Source organism: Podarcis tiliguerta, assembly GCF_965153285.1.
Source record: "Podarcis tiliguerta genome assembly, chromosome: 5".
NCBI lineage: Eukaryota > Metazoa > Chordata > Lepidosauria > Squamata > Lacertidae > Podarcis > Podarcis tiliguerta.
Window position 1 is genome coordinate 61,910,249 of NC_139538.1, and position 16,835 is coordinate 61,927,083.

Sequence of the window (16,835 nt, forward strand, 5' to 3'; positions counted from 1 at the left end):
TACCACATTGGCCATCCCAGTTTATAGTTTACGGGGCAAATGGAATGAAGGAATTACAGGACCGTTCCTTCAAGAGCCAAACCCATATCTAGACATATTGTTGGAAATGCGGAGGGGGGAAGCTTTCAGTCAATTAACAAATTTCCCAATCCTGTATTTACCCTGTGTGTTAAGAAAGTACTGTAAATGCAAACTTGGGAGTTGAACATCCAAACAGTGGCATTCACGTAGATAGCGAGGGAGAGATTCAGAGCTGCTTTCAGCCACATGTGTGAAAAGTATAGAGAGTTTTCAGTCTCTCAGGAATAACCACCTTAAAATACCTTAAAAGAGAGAAACGCAGGGCTGTCTGCCTGATCCTCTGCAGAGTTAGACTTAGGTGTGCCTAAGTCTGTTTTGGATTGGTTTGTTTAGTGGGTCACAAGTTGTGTAAGCTTACAGTAGCCACCTCCACTCAACTGCTTTAATCTGGAGCAGTCCCAAAGACTTCAGTAGAGACTGAAATAAATGGGATGCAGACCTGCCAGAGGCGGGGCTAGCACGAGGCTCTGCATCCAGTTTCAGGTATTGGGCGCCACTGAGAGCAGTACTGTGGCATGCCCCTCAAGTGTCCCAATTTTCCAGGGACAGTCCTGGAATTACAGAAGCCATCCCACAGAAGAATAGGATGTCCCTATTTTCATTGGAAAAATGTTGGTGGGTATGCAGTTGGAAACAGGCTGATTGCAACTCCAAGGAACCATTCACTGCTGTGCCCTTATGCAGCTGCCATTTGTTTCAATGGACCTTGCACAAGAGAACTGTCTTGATGCCTTGTAACCTGGATTAAATAATATATCTGGACATAGCAGATAGGCCTGTGTTCGATTATAGAATCAGACTGCTTTGGCTACAGGCTCATTATGACCTGTTTTGAAACTACTTTCCACCGCCCAAAATATACCCAGATTTGAGGTGTGAAATTTGAAATCATGCCATATAGCACCTGTCTCGGTATTTTGGTTCTGATTACTGGGACCATTTTCTATGGCAAGCAATATTGTATTTACTGCCTGTTGCCAACAACAGAGGCCTGGGTGGATAATCTTTTTAAATTCATAAAGCAGATTACAGGAGAAAAGATCGACGGACCAGAGAATATGTGCATCTCATTAGACTAAGCACTGTTATTCTAATATGCATGAGTGACTGTTGCCGCTTGAAATATGGTATGCTCTACACTTTGGTACCAATGATATTTGGATATAATTAAGAAACAAACCAACCTAGGGGCATGGTCCAGTTAGATATCTCCTATTGAAATTAATGGAGCTAAACAGTTTTTTTGTATTTTTATCTTTGACTATATTGTGCTCAAGTTTCTTTATAAAGCAGGAGAGGGATTAGGTGTGTTTTCTGTGTCATTTACATTTGCTAACGCAACATTCAGTTTTTCCTTTTTCTTTAGAATATTCTTACAGTAACTGGAAGTTCATAAAAGAGCAAAAAATAAAGTTTTGCTTGTCACTGACATTTTAAAATAAAATGGTAGCCGTATCATTTTATGATGTATCATTTATGATACAATATAATTAAAACATGAAAATAGAGATTTTCATGTATTAATTATCCGTATTCATTCACAGTGGTTCTCAAACATGTAAAGCCAAATATTAACCCCACTATCCATTACTTGAGGTTTTCTATTTGACTTCCATGTCTGGGAACTCCGCATGTAGTCTTGCATTCACTAGTACTTTATCCTTACAATTTTGCTAGCTGCTTTTTCCTCACTTCTGTTTTTCTAAAAAAAGAGGTACCGGAACTCACCACGAACATGTCCCTCCTTCTCTTAGAATAGCAATGGCGCCCACCTGAGAGGTGCCGGAACTGAGTTCTGGCTGAAAAAAGCCCTGAGACTCAGGGGACTGGTTAAATGAAAGAGTCAAAGGGCAGCCTTGATGGGACGTGGGGCCAAATACTCAAATGGAAACCGATATGGTGAACCTGCTCTGGAGTGGGGAGGGGAGATTCTTCTCAAACACCTCACTCAGAAATCCCATTGATGTCCCTGGGAAGTTACCTAAGGGAGGTCTTCAAATATGGGGCTTTAATCAGTAACATATCCATTGCTGTGGTTAATTATATTAGGAGTCCTCAGTGCTTCTACTTGAAATCCTTTAAACATTATTAAAACCCTATAGCATTACAGTCTTTGGAAATCTTTGAGGTTCCAGGTAGGGGATTATGAACCAATTCCAAACAGATAAAATGGATGCAAATTCTAAAATGGCTATCTTTAAAAGTTTCCTGACTAGCTGCCAGGGGTGCAAACTTGAATAAAATATTGTGGGGGCCAAGGTAAGCCGTGCCCTGAATAATTGATCACATGATACAGTGCACACACGCCATTTGAATGGGAATACCCATCAACTGTGGGGGAGCCCAGCCCCCTCAAATATTTTATTGTGGGGGCCAAGCCCCCCACAGCCCCTAGGAGTTGGCTCCTATGCTAGCTGCCAAGTCACAAGGAACTGAATCATACTTCTGAGCAGATATGTTGAAGATTGTACTGCATATGGTCTTGATTACATGCAGCAACATACGTCTGGGTTTTCCTGGACATAACTGGCTGCAAAATGGCGTCTGGGCGGATTTTTGCTGAATTGGCAAAATGTCGGGGGAAACCCATATTTGGGAATATGGCAGCCCTAATTAATGTCATTGATGAAATCCTTGGAGAGAACAGTATTGTCACTGCAGTAAATTCTATATGTCAACCAATCAGTTTCAGTACTTTTGCCCAACTTATTTCTTTCTTCTTTCAAATGAGAAGCTTGCAACTAGTGGTCCCTGAGCCAGGAGCAATTCCCTGAGGGGCCACTTTTGTTTGCTACTCATCAGCTCCCACAGAGGTGAGAGGTTGCCAGGGCAACTGACCTTGTCAGAAGGCCAGCTGAAAGGTCTGGATTTGTTGCCCACAACCTATTCCTCTTCTCATTTATCTAACAAAACTAAGAGCAAACCAGAGGTGTGAACTGGTACCAGGATAAGAGTAAAAGTTCATTTATGAGGCATTCCTAGGCCTATGTTTCTAAATATTGGTTGCCACACTTGCGATCATTTTCTTCTCTGTCAGAGTTTTTTTTTCCTAGAATGATTTCTCCTGTACAAAAGGAGAAAAAAATGCAGTGGGAAAATATTCCTGAAATGTTCTGTCCTTTTCAAGATAGGCATTTTAGAACTTACAACTATTTAATCAGTTTGAATTCGGTTGTCGTTTAAGTAAGCCCCTATTTTTACAAAGAGACTTGTGGCTCCTTTAAGACTAGCCTTCCCTAATTTGGTGTATGCCACGCTTTGGACTACATTTCCCATCATCCCCAACCAGGAGTGGGCTGGGAGTTGTAGTCCAAAACATAATGAGAGCATGGGGTTGAGGAAGACTGATAAAGACTAACATAGATATTGAGGCCTAAACTTTTGTGAGGGAAAGATAATCTCGTCAGAGGCATGAAGATTATCATCTATGGCAGATACCACAGCATTCTTTTGTTGCTTTTGTAGCAACAGACTAGCATGGCTGCCACTCTGTAATTTCCCCGTTTTAAGAAATTACTTTAAGGAATTTTAAGTTAATATTTGGGGCAAAAGTTTTAGGGTGTTTGTGCATGGAAGATAGCCTAATGGAACCTTCTGGAATATGCACTGCTCAGAAAAAAATAAATAAGCAAGGAAACAAACAATGCATTGCCATTTCTCGCTATACACACAGAGAAAGACACACAGAGTGCATGCATTCCTATTGCGACTGTTACATGAAATGTGAAACAGCAAAGATACATAATTTATTATAGCATAAACATTTTAAAGGCCACAGTTCGTTTCAGTACGGTTGCCTTCCTCCATGCCATTTTTCCGGCCTTGAAGCAAATGAAAAGCACAGCTATTTAAATAATTTCACATGCCTCACTTCCGTATTTCTGCAGGGCAGCTATAGAATACTAATAAACATTTCAAACGTTAAAACTAATATATTAAGGAACCCGATTCAAGCATCTTTAAAGAGCTGAACAAATAAGAAACATAGCTACAGCAAGATAAAATCCATTCTGAGAACATTTTAAAGGAAGCGAGAAAATACAAAGGTAGATAAAGACACAAAAGCAGGCAAACCTCCCTGAGGTAAATGTGAAGGGACAGCAGCATGATTGAAAAGGTCCTCTGCCCAATGGCCACCCATGTTACCTTAGAAGGCAGGGCACTGGAAGAAGCTGACTATGTCAGGATTGAGCCACAGGAATTTCAAGTGAGACACAGCATTACTTAGATACGGGGCTTTTTTTCAGCCAGAACTTCTGTCACTTCTCAGGCGGGTGCCTTGGCATTATAAGAGAACAAGAGAGGTATTCATGGTGAGTTCCAGTACCTCTTTTTCTAGAAAAGTAGCACTGCTTAGATGGTTTTTAAAGAAATGTATAAAAAGGAAATATCTACTTGAAATGACACTTTTAGGGTTAAATAATTATTCATCCATTTAGTTGTTGTTTTTTTAAAAAGAAACATATTCATCCTGTTGTGCTTAGAGCGGCTTACAGTGTCATTAAAATGCAAGGAGACCCATAAAATAGAAAAACGGATACGTAAAACATTGTTTAGCTGTGTTTTATGGTATTTACAGGTGTGGAGAGCTCTTGTTCAGGGTCATAGCCAATCAGTTAGCCATACCCTTTCCCCGGATATTACCTTCCATTCCCACTCTCCTGTTTTCAAAATAGTCTGTGGCCACTGAGCATACCTAGTCTTCATTGGGCTGCTTTGTGGGATCCGCCCTGCCCCCCACTTTTAGGTGGTTATATAATTATCTTCCTATTTCTGAAAACCTTGGGATTCTCCAGAGCCTCCTGGTTCCTCTATATTGTGCATGGATAGTGCTGTTTTGACTTCCTGGGGATAAACAATCAAGAGAATGAATTTGTTTTTAAGATTTGCTGTTGCCAGTTTTATCCCTTCACTTCATGTAAATCCAATACAGTACTGTAATATACTTTTGATATGAGTCTCAAACCATTCTGGCTTTGTTTAATAAGCACAGAATTTCTAACCTTTTCAACTTTCTACCTGAAACTAATGACTATTAGGCAGCGTTTCCTGGGACCGAAAACTGCACATCCTGCGTTTGCACCTACCATGCAGCTTTTAAGAGGCATGGGCTGCTTCCAGACGGGTGGCTCCTTGGGCTAATAAATCATTGCCCTTACTTTGTAAGCTGCAAGTGATTATATTATAGGGGATATTGCACTTTCCCCTGCATCTTCACCCTGCTATGTTCCATCCACACAAGTTAGCTTGAATAGCTAACTCTGGATAGGTTAGGCAAAGGTCCTATTTACCTGAGTGACCACTTGGAACATTCTGAGTGATCCTTAAAACACACACACAATTCTTTCATTAGCTCTAAGTGGTTATTCATTTAAGAGTGGTCTCCCATTACTACTCATAGGCTTCTTCTTCAAACAGTTTAATGTTTCTGGTGGATCATAAAGGTTGATTGGAAATGTTCGACGTGGGGCACTGCTGAAATGCTGGTGACTGGAGAAGTTTTTTAGTGAGTTTTATGGGGCTGAATGCCTGGGCCTCCTTCTACTTCTTGGAATAGCCACACTAGTTTCCTGGTGAGGTGATAGCCTGGGTAATTGGCTATTAAGGAAACAAAGGAAGGGGTTCTGTGTGATTCGTCAAACGGGTGGGTAGTTAGAAAGATAGAGAGTTGAACGTTTGGATTGAGGTGAACTAGAAGCTGTAAAATAAACTGTGGGTTGGGAAGCAGGCAGAGAGAGCCATGATTGATTTCTGTTTGAATACAAGGCTGCAGCTATGGGGGAAGTGAGACCCTCTTGGGGTGTTAATGCTGTGACACCCTCTGTTGTAGACACAGGTTGTATACATGTGCAGTGCTTTTTTCTGGGGGGATCGAGGAGTATGCATACCCCTAAACATTTCGTGAATCTTTGTACTTTTGTACTGTATTTATTTTCCCTGATTTGAACTATAAAATGGTGATTTTCTTGAGTCAAAATGAAAGTACCCCCAAACATTTTTTTAGAAAAACAACACTGTATATGTATAACTAAACCATATATCATAAAGACACCACAGTCTCTGTTGTAGCTCATTCTGAAGGAAATCTCACACTGCTCAGAGATTGCAATGCAACAATACACTTTCATTTAAATAGTATTTTGCTAATATTTTAATATTAGTAAAGAATATTTAAATAAAATATTCAAATATATATAGGAAGAAAAGCATTTTAGCACTAATTAAAAGATGGATTTAAAATAAAAAAGAGCAGGGCTGTAGAATTGTGACCACTGCAAAGATTAAGGTGAATAGGTTTACTTGCCCGATATGTCAAGACCACTTTCTACCTTAAACTAATGACTAATGACCTCTTCAAAAAGACAGAAGGGTAGCACTAAAGGCATGTATATCTGTGAAGACTGTGCTAATCTACTCAAAAACATTGGACTTCCTCTGGTAAGAAAAAAATATAGAAGAAACACTGGGGAAACATAGGTTTACAAACAGCTGATAGCGGAGTGTGGACCTCCAGGAAAATGCAAGTGAACAAGGTGTGGAGATTCTATACCAAACATCTAGAATGGAAGCTTGATAGACCCATGTCAAGATAAAGGCAGGAACTCTAACAGAAAACAAAATATCAATAGAATTTGCCAAGTGGGTTGAAATATCCATTTTTAAAAACTGGAGATACTCCTTTCTTGGTGTTCATTTATCCTGAGATTATCTCCCTAAAACTTGGACAGTTACCAGTAAACGTGAGGAAGCACCTTGCCCTGACTAATGGTTCAGAGGGTTAAAGGAGAGGGGAAGATCTAGACCTTCATCAGTTAGCTTAGAAACAGCATCTGTTCCCTTCCCCCCACAGGGATTAGTAAGGGAGAGAGAGAGCGCTGTTGATCACAGGAGCTAATAGTGTTTAATCCTGGATTTAATAGTATCAGGCAAGAAGAAAGCAACCATGCCCACTGACCTAACAAATGGTTAGTCAAATGGGACAAATGAGTTGTTCAATTAGTTGTATTTCATTTCTACTGGAATAGTCCTTGGCTGCAGTTAATGTTATCGTAGTACCTTCACACCAGGACTATTGAAAGAATACAGGTTGTTTAGTACCATTTAAATACAGTGGTACCTCAGGTTAAGTACTTAATTCGTTCCGGAGGTCTGTTCTTAACCTGAAGCACCACTTTAGCTAGTGTGGCCTCCCGCTGCTGCTGGAGCACGATTTCTGTTCTCCTTCTGAAGCAAAGTTCTTAACCCGAGATAATATTTCTGGGTTAGCAGAGTCTGTAACCTGAGGCGCATGTAACCTGAAGCGTATGTAACCCAAGGTACCACTGTACAAGTATCTTCTAGCTGTGATAGCATGCAAATATACAGACATTATATTAATCTGCAAGCAGCTACTCAAGTAATGGGACCTCAGTGGAAGATTGTGGTATGCTTTCTCAAAATATGTACAGTTTTTGTAATATCTAGTTAGAAATAAAGAAAAGAAGAAAGGAAAAGAAGCATGAATTTGTCCATGAATGTGGATACCTTCAATGCCTAGTAGGGATGGAAGGATCTGTCAATTTCAGTTCTCTCTGTTTTTCATTTTTCTGATCTTAAATTCAGGTCTCCACATTTCTGCAGCAGTCCTCTTGAAAATTCATCAACATTTTAGTGCAAATTTCTCCTCATAAACACTTTTCCTTTTTCAGTTTTGACTAATATACACATTTTTGCAAGCAATTCCTCCTAATATAATGCATTTTTGAGTCTTATTTTCACTAATATATTCATTTTTATGCACACTTTCCCCTAATATATGTGTATATTCTTTGGTTGGAGAACTGCACAGCAAATTCTGGATAAGTGTGAATTTTGAAAGATGCCTGTGCTTTGGTTCTCATATTGTTTCAGAAAGTGCAAAATTGACAGATTCGCCTTTAACTGCAAACTGAATCAAATTCCTCCCCCATCCCTAATGCCTAGTTGTTGTTGGTTTTTTTTAAATCAGCCCCAATATATCCTGTCTTCCTTTCAGATTTCAGCCTCAATAGGAAGTCATGAGAATTTATTATATCTGCATATATTTAAACAAATTAATATAATAAGTGTTAAAGAGCCTTTTCTCTCTGTCTCCTTTTGGAGATGCTAATCCAGACCTATACTTCAGTCAAGGAGAAATGAAGTAAGGAAGTTGTATATATATATATACCAGGAATGCTTCTCTGTATTAATGCATACTCTGTTATGCAGTTAACAATATGTGGATTAGTATTTTTCATCTTTAGACTTTTAATCAAGACCTTTTAAAATTAGTTTATTCTGAATTTTGTTAGAATCTATTGCTTGATAATGGTCTGGTTTGTTTGATAATGATAAGCCAGCTGCAAAACATAAGTCTCCCTGACTGGCTTGGAAAGAGAAGTTGCCAGGGTAATAGTGGGTGATGCTGTAAGCGAAAGGCTAGCAGTTGTTTTTGCAAGTGGTTCTGGGAGGGTAAAAGTGAGCAGAGCGCCATGCTGACGAGAACAAGCTATAACAACAAGGCCCAGGCAGCATAGCTGATACCTCTGCTTGTAGGTTCAAGCTTGTTGCGCTTAGGAGAGCAATAAAGGACTTTCTTGTGAAGTGAATGCTGGGAACTCTCTCCATCTAGAGTCTAGACTCAGGTTGTAAATATGTGTATATAAACCATATTTCATAAAAACACCACAGCCTCTGCTGTGCCTAATTGTCCAAAAGGAAATACAGCCCTTTGTAAGTCCTGGGAACTCCCTGGAATTTTGTCATCGCTTGGCAGAGATTGGGGGTGGCGTGTAACAATGTATATACCGTATTTCACCATATACTGGTTGCCACTGCGTAATAGTCCCTCCCCCCATTTTCAGACCCCGAAAAATGTCCCAGAGCATTCCCCACATAATAGTTGCAGGGGTAAGCTGCAGCTCATGCTGCAGGATACCCCAGCCAAGAAGGGGAAGCAGCAGGTGAGCAACCACCTCCACTGCCCGCCTGTGGCCCCTTCCTCCATCCGGTAATTCTCTGCATAATGGTCACACACACCTTTTCGGAAAGGTAAAATCGGCACAAAAAATGCGACCATTACGCAGTGAAATATGGTAAATCCAGTGAAATTAGTATAGTAGTACCTGAAAGACCACCTGCCTCAGAACAAACCTGTAAGATAATTCAGATTATCATAAGAAATTCTACTCATGGCACCATACCCTTCAGAGTATCACACGGTGATGACCTAAATACAGATTTTATGCTGCTGCCCCTGTCATACCTTGGAAGCAGCAACCATCAATTGTCTCAGACATCTTGTAAAGACTTATATTTGTCTCAGACATCTTGTAAAGCCCTATGTTTTATTTGCTTTTTTTATACTGCTGTTTAACTGATTTTAGATTGTATTTTTCTTTTAATGATGTATTGGAGATTTAAAAAAAATATTAAGTGATTTATAAATTCTTTTAGATACCTAAGTCAATGATGTGGCTTAGAGATCGGCACTTCCATTCCAGCTTTTGGCCGCTGGGGAGAGAAAGGGTTGTTGCTTCCCTATTTATCACAGTAATACAGTGGAGGTCTATCTGATGCAGAAGGGTGAAACATAAGCTGATCTTCGGCACCTAGAAGGCTAAGATTAAGAGAACCGTGTTGGGAAGGGAGTTTCCAATGAACAAGGTCAGGGTTGGTAAGCTTAGTGAAGGAGGAGGGATTTATGCCTGCTCCAATATTAGAGCAACTGCGTCATCTCGAAAACCAAAGAGCAGATGTGGTGTCAGCCCTTGGCATATGACAGCTGTTGGATCCCACCCTGCCTCCTTCCCTCATGGTGAGCACCACCTGTCAGGTCTCCTCTGATGATGCTACCACTAATCCTCCATTGGCTGGATTTTACTACATAAGACACTATGGGACATTGCATTTTGGGAAATTTTAAATGGTAGCCACTCAACGACGACTAGTGCCAAGCAACTGATTGGCTCCCATTGGAAGTGTGCCAGCATGACTGCCAAGGTCTGCTGTCGTGCTGCTGTCATGAGGCCTCAGTGGAGTGCTTAAGAGTGGCACTATGCCAGGGAGGCCATTGGTAGCCATAACTATGCTGCAGGCCAGCTCAAACCTGGTGCTGGCCTTGCCTGTGATCAACATAATGGAGGGGTGTTTCTAGGACTTAGGTGAAACTGTGAAGCTTCCTTGCTGCTTTGCTACTGGATGTCACTCCGTATGGTTAAAGCTATGGTTTTCCCAGTAGTGATGTATGGAAGTGAGAGCTGGACCATAAAGAAGGCTGATTGCAGAAGAATTGATGCTTTTGAATTATGGTGCTGGAGGAGACTCTTGAGAGTCCCATGGACTGCAAGAAGATCAAACAGATCCATTCTGAAGGAAATCAGCCCTGAGTGCTCACTGGAAGGACAGATCCTGAAGCTGAGGCTCCAATACTTTGGCCACCTCATGAGAAGAGAAGACTCCCTGGAAAAGACCCCGATGTTGGGAAAGATGGAGGGCACAAGGAGAAGGGGACGACAGAGGATGAGATGGTTGGATAGTGTTCTCGAAGCTACCAGCATGAGTTTGACCAAACTGCGGGAGGCAGTGGAAGACAGGAGTGCCTGGCGTGCTCTGGTCCATGGGTCACGAAAAGTCGGACACGACTAAATGACTAGGCAACAACAATTGGATGTTGCATGCTTTGTAATCTTCTTGCATTTATAGTACTGAAATGTGATTTTTTTTGGGGGGGGGAGGGACTATGTTTTTATATTTGCTATTGTTTTGCCAGTGACTGATTTAGGGCAGCGCAACCAGTTCTGCCACACTGGGCCAAGGCTAAGGGGTGCTGCAGAGCACTGCAACTATGAAGTAGTGAATTGAGCAGAACAGAAGGCATGGTGGGTCCTTGCACAGGGTGCCCCTGAAAATATGGAAGACCAAGGTCCACCCCTGGTTTTGCTATGTTATTATGAAAATGTTTTTGCAGTGTTTGTTTGAAATGTATTCCTGTTTTCTTCACTGTAAGCTGCTTTGAGCATGATTTGTTTTTGTGGAAAAGTGACATACAAATCAAGTGAATGAATGAAAATAATGTAGTGGTAGGATCCCATGATCTGCAAACCTGCTGTGAGATCAAGGAGATGATCCAAATCTCTGATGTTGGACCAATAATAAAAAAACTGATTTATTTGTACAGTATTCCTCAAATTCCTGATAGCTGAGATGAGGAGTGGTTCTGTATGTATATGTGCTCTAGGTTTAAACTAAATCACACCACTTGCATTCGGCCAAAACGAATCACTTGTCCCTATGTTTCTGCATCAGTCACTGATTCCTGGTTAAAAGCAGACAAGCACAGAACAGTAATATGCAGAGATGCAAAGCAAAGTCTCAGGGCAAGGTAATTTTGTTCAGTCTGCTGTGGTCACAGAAGTTGTGAAGGCAATCAGAATTCCCTGGTGGAGTTTGATCTAAAGGGAGCTAGGCTGCTACCGTCATCAACGTCACCAAGAAATATGTCTATAAAAATTTAGAGCATTCAAAGAACTTTGCATTCAGTATCAGGATGAAAGAGACATTCTAAGTGTGGTGGAAGTATGTAGTTTGAGCAGTTTCTGCCCTAAAAACAAATGCCTCAGAATGCAATAAATGAGTACAGTAGTTTGTGTAAGGCCACCTAGTGAGTAAATGGCAGAAGTGAGACTGGAACTCTCTAGATCAGTCATGATTACATAGCTGTCAGCCATGTGACCTCCATCGTCACTATTTGGGTCATGTGATTGTTTCATTATAAACATGTCCCTGCTTTATCACAAGTATTGCATTTACTTCAACACTATTCAGCAGCTTCTTAGTGTCAAATCACATAACTTCTAAATTAGATCACTGCAGTTCCTTGTATAGGAAAGTTGTTTTTTAATGTTTAATGTTTTATTGTGTTTTTATGTATGTTGGAAGCTGCCCAAAGTGGCTGGGGCAACGTGTGAAGGGTTTAAATAGTAAAATTATCATTATGGAATGGAACGTCCCTATTTTCATTGGAGAAATGTTGGAGGGTATGTTATACATGGAGCTGCCTTTGAAGACTGTTCAGAAACAGCAGCTGGTACAGAAGTTAGAAATCAGATTGCTTAGCGGGACAGGATGGCTTGAACATGTAACACAAACCTTGGCATGACTACACTGGCTACCAGTTAATTTACTTGCTCATTTCAAAGTGTTGGTTTTTTACATATAAAGCCTGAATTTTTATTTTTTTTACTCTCCTATCCTCTTCCCTCCCTATTCCTTTCCCCTTGTGTGTTGTGTTTTTGTTTAGATTGCCTGCCTGCCGAAAGGGATTGTTTTGATTGTATGTTCTTTTGAATATATTTTTGGATGAGCGCTTTAGGTGGGGTTTTTTATTGCTTTTTAGTATTTGGTTTACTTCTGTTTCATTTTAATATTTCTTGTGATTTTGTATCTTGTAAGTTGCTTTAATATGCTTCAGTGTAAAAAGCAACAGAATCATTTAGGGTGGCTTGCAATGACAACCCAATAGCTGGAGCATTGTGAGGTTGGCATGGGTTTTGCATCCTCACAGATGCCACTCACTGAAATGCTTGTTGCTTATACCATGGTAAATATCAGTTCAGGAGTTGTGTTGCAGGTTGTTGCAATTTATTAAAAATATTCTACAGTGGTTTTTTCCTGTTTACGTTTTACTCCAAATGTTGACATATATACATGGAATGAGGGTGCTTCCTGACACAAGTTTCCTAGCAACAGTTGTGCGATGCCAAGCCCATAAGTGAAACCAAAAGTATGTCAAAAAGGATATGGCTGTTTTTATCTTGGGGGTGGTAGCTTTTACTTCTGACTTTGTACTAAGGCTGTTTGTGATGCTTATGCTGGTTTTGCTAGTCTGTGTGGGGATTACCTGCTTCCTCATAGCTCAGTTGGTTAGAGTGAGGTGCTGATAATGCCAAGGTTGCAAGTTTGATCCCTGTAAAGCACAGCTGCATATTCCTGCATTGCAGGGGGTTCAGCTAGAATAGCTAGATCATGTTGCACATAGAATCAGAGTACATACCACCTTCAAAGTCATCTTGCCAAGCATAGGATGGTGGCTTTACCAAAGCAGGCAAGGCTACAGTTGTTGGTCAGAATTGCTAAAGAAAATACATTGGAATTGCATGTCATGTGACAGGGACATTGTTTACATGTTTCATTAATGGTGACAAAGACTAGTCCATAATATGCACAGCTGCAGGATTCCATGGAATGTTTTGCTTTAGGATTTTTTCCAGACAATCTGCTTGTTGAGCATTTATCCTGATTTGTTTCAGGTATATTAGATGACACTGGTTAATTAATGAGCGTTCACTCTGAGAGGCTAGATGACGTTGCATCAAAGCAATCTTACCCCACACTTTCCCCATTTCTTTCCTTATAGCAAAAAGGGGGATGTGTGTGTTTGGTGCAAAAGCACCAAATCAATTTTAATTGTGGATCCTAATTTTTTCTGTAGGTGATTGAATCCCACCCAAGAACAGCAATTCTGGAAGCCTGCTAGCTGTTCATGCTTCAGCCAAGAAATAAACTATGTAAAATATGCAGAGCATTAGCAAGTCATTTAGTGCTGACGCTTTGTCAAACTGTTTGTGTTGGTGGTGCTCTTCCAAATATATTGTTTATAGTATTGTAGGAAGCAAAGAGATATCCCTCTCCTTCTAGGTTCCTGTATAGCCTGTTAGTTAATGATGTTAGTTAATGATTAAGTTAATGATGAAGAAGAAAATGTTTTCTTAATGGAGCAGTAGACTTGTCTTTATCCAAAACACAATATAAATTATGCGTAATGTAACACTTAATTGCAGAATGGGAGCTGAAAAGAATAGTTTGTTCAGGTTGAGTTTGGTCAGAGAACAGGAAAATAGCATGGTTTTCTAGAGCTAAAAGACAGAAACAGTTTTGGGGAATCTCCCGAGGTTTTGCCGTTTTACTCTTGAGAACTCATGCTGGTTTGAACCAAGCAGCACATGCTGTGCCCTTATTTACTTTTCATCCTCTCGTCCTTGGTGTCAGGAAATAAACAACCACTTCAGAAACAAATGCATATCTTATGCTAACTTTTCACTGGAAGAATGCTAGATTAGAGGGATCTTTAGTCTCATAAGGGTTTTCTACACTTTTGAAGCTGTACAAAACTTCCCAGATCCCCTCTGGTTACATATGTCACACAAGCAGTAATTAGGTCTCTACAGATTTCTGCCAAAAGCCATCAGAAGAAGCCATTTTGCTCTTACTGTCAGGTTTCACATAAGATATACTTGGAATTGCAGATGAGGCTACCAGCATTAAGTGTATCAAGCATACAGTGTAATCCTATACATGTCTACTCAGATGCAAGTCCAACTTAGTTTAATGGGGCTGTTAGCATTATCATTATTATTATTATTCAAACATGTTGGCTTAAAATGTATTTGATCACTAGAATAAAGTGTTTTCTTATGGCAATTGTTCCATCAGCACAAGCATTTCGACTTGTCCCTCTCCTCTCCCTGTAAGCTGTTCCGGGGTTCTCCTGACTCTCCTAGAGTCTATTGCAGGCATAGGCAAACTCAGCCCTCCAGATGTTTTGGGACTGCAACTCCCATCATCCCTAGCTAACAGGACCAGTTGTCAGGGATGATGGGAGTTGTAGTCCCAAAACATCTGGAGGGCCAATTTTGCCTATGCCTGGTCTATTGGGTAACGGGGGGGGGGGGGGGCGGAGAGAAGGGAAAGCCTCATTGTACCTAGTGGGACTTGTTAGTTGAATCTGGCCTCATGAGTTCAAACAGAACTGATTCACTCTTCTGTGTCATGGTTATTTTATGTGTTATATCACAGAATTAATTATTAACTTCCTTTGTTTGCCGATGAAGCAATTTATTATACAAACAATGGCAAACTGAAAATAAGGTACACATAACTCCTACTAAGGGATGCAGGTGGCGCTGTGGGTTAAACCACAGAGCCTAGGGCTTGCCGATCAGAAGGTCAGCGGTTCGAATCCCTGCGATGGGGTGAGCTCCCGTTGCTCGGTCCCTGCTCCTGCCAACCTAGCAGTTCGAAAGCACGAAGTGCAAGTAGATAAATAGGTACCGCTCAGGCGGGAAGGTAAACGGCGTTTCCGTGTGCTGCTCTGGTTCGCCAGAAACAGCTTAGTCATGCTGGTCACATGAACCGGAAGCTGTACGCCAGCTCCCTTGGCCAATAAAATGAGATGAGCGCCACAACCCCAGAGTCGGTCACGACTGGACCTAATGGTCAGGGGTCCCTTTACCTTTACCTTTATACGCCCGCAGCCATTCTTGACTTATTGCAAGTTCCAGGGCTGCTTAAATCTGGTAGTTTCTACATGTGACCTGTGTGAGGTAGGAGATGATTGGTTTAATGGGTGCCAAAGTCACAGAAACTCTGATGGCTCCCAAATGCATGGGAGAGCAGTATACAGGAACTGTATACAGTTCCTAGGCATTTGGTGATCTCTCCTAGATAATAGGCTAATCTCTCTGCACCTTCCTACCAAGTCATCTTTGCAAAGTTTCTCTCCTTGGGATGGAAGGTTCTGTTCATTTCAGTACTCTCTGTTTCATATTTTCCCTGTCTTAAATTCAGTTCTCCACATTTTGCAGCAATTTGTGGTTATGTTTTTTTAAGTCCTTGTGAAAATTCACCAGCATTTCAGTGCAAATTTCTCTTGATAAACACATTTTTATTGGCAGTTTGGACTAGAATGCACATTTTTGCAGGCAATTACCCCTAATATAATGCATCTTTGTATGTTATTTTCATAAATGTCCCTTTTTATGCACACATTTCCAAAATATATGCATTTCTGTAAACGTTTGGTTGGGGGACTCCATCACAACAGTTGGATGAATGCAAATTTGGAAGGATAGCTATGTTTTGGTTTGCATATTGTTTTGGAGAGTGCAAATTTGTCAGATTTGGCTTAAAACACTTATGGAATTTGATTTCTCCTCTGCCCCTACTCTCTCCCCCACCTAGACACCAGTTTAGAAGGAGAAGGCAGCCAGACTTTCTTAAATTTATATCCTGCTGTTCTTCCATCATGGAAACCAAGTTAGCATTCATGTGGTTTCCATCCAGACATGGACAAGATCCAGACCTGCTTAGCTTCAGTAAGATGGTGGCCTCCTGTGCCTTCAGACCATGCCATGGAAGAGATCTTATCCAAGCTAATCATTGCAGGGTAGGAATTAAAGTAATATACAGCCTGTTAGAGGGCAATACATCGATTGCTATTTTGAATGCAGGATCCTCTAGATCTCCATAACGGGGCAACTGAAATTTAAAAACAACAACTCTTAGTTGGCTATTTTAGAAAGCAACATTCACAGAATTTCATTAAACTGTCCAAATTGTTGAGAAAACTGATCAACAACTGATGAAAAGATTTTCACTCCGAAATGTAAGTACAAATTGTTTGTACTAAGGAACTTGCTGACACAAAGATGCTCTACTGTACCAGAAATCTAAATGAACACCCTCTGCTGACACTCACTCTCTCCTGTGGAGCGAGAAGTGTATTATTACTATTATTATTTTAACATTTATACTGTTTTATATAAGTAGGTGATTTACATAAAACACCATAAGATCATTTTTAAAAGAAAAGAAAAAAATACAAACACAACACTATAACCAAAATTACATAGCAATAGATCTGTAAAAACAGAAAATCTATCAATAAAACATTCAATTAAATATATATGAATAAC

The 16,835-nt window shown here is 40.5% G+C and overlaps 1 protein-coding gene across 2 annotated transcripts in view; it reads left to right on the top strand.

The window, feature by feature from the left end:
- The window catches only part of PDE6C (phosphodiesterase 6C), a 39,920-nt gene that overhangs the window by 803 nt on the left and 22,282 nt on the right, over positions 1-16,835 (top strand). The gene's annotated exons all lie outside the window — the stretch shown is intronic.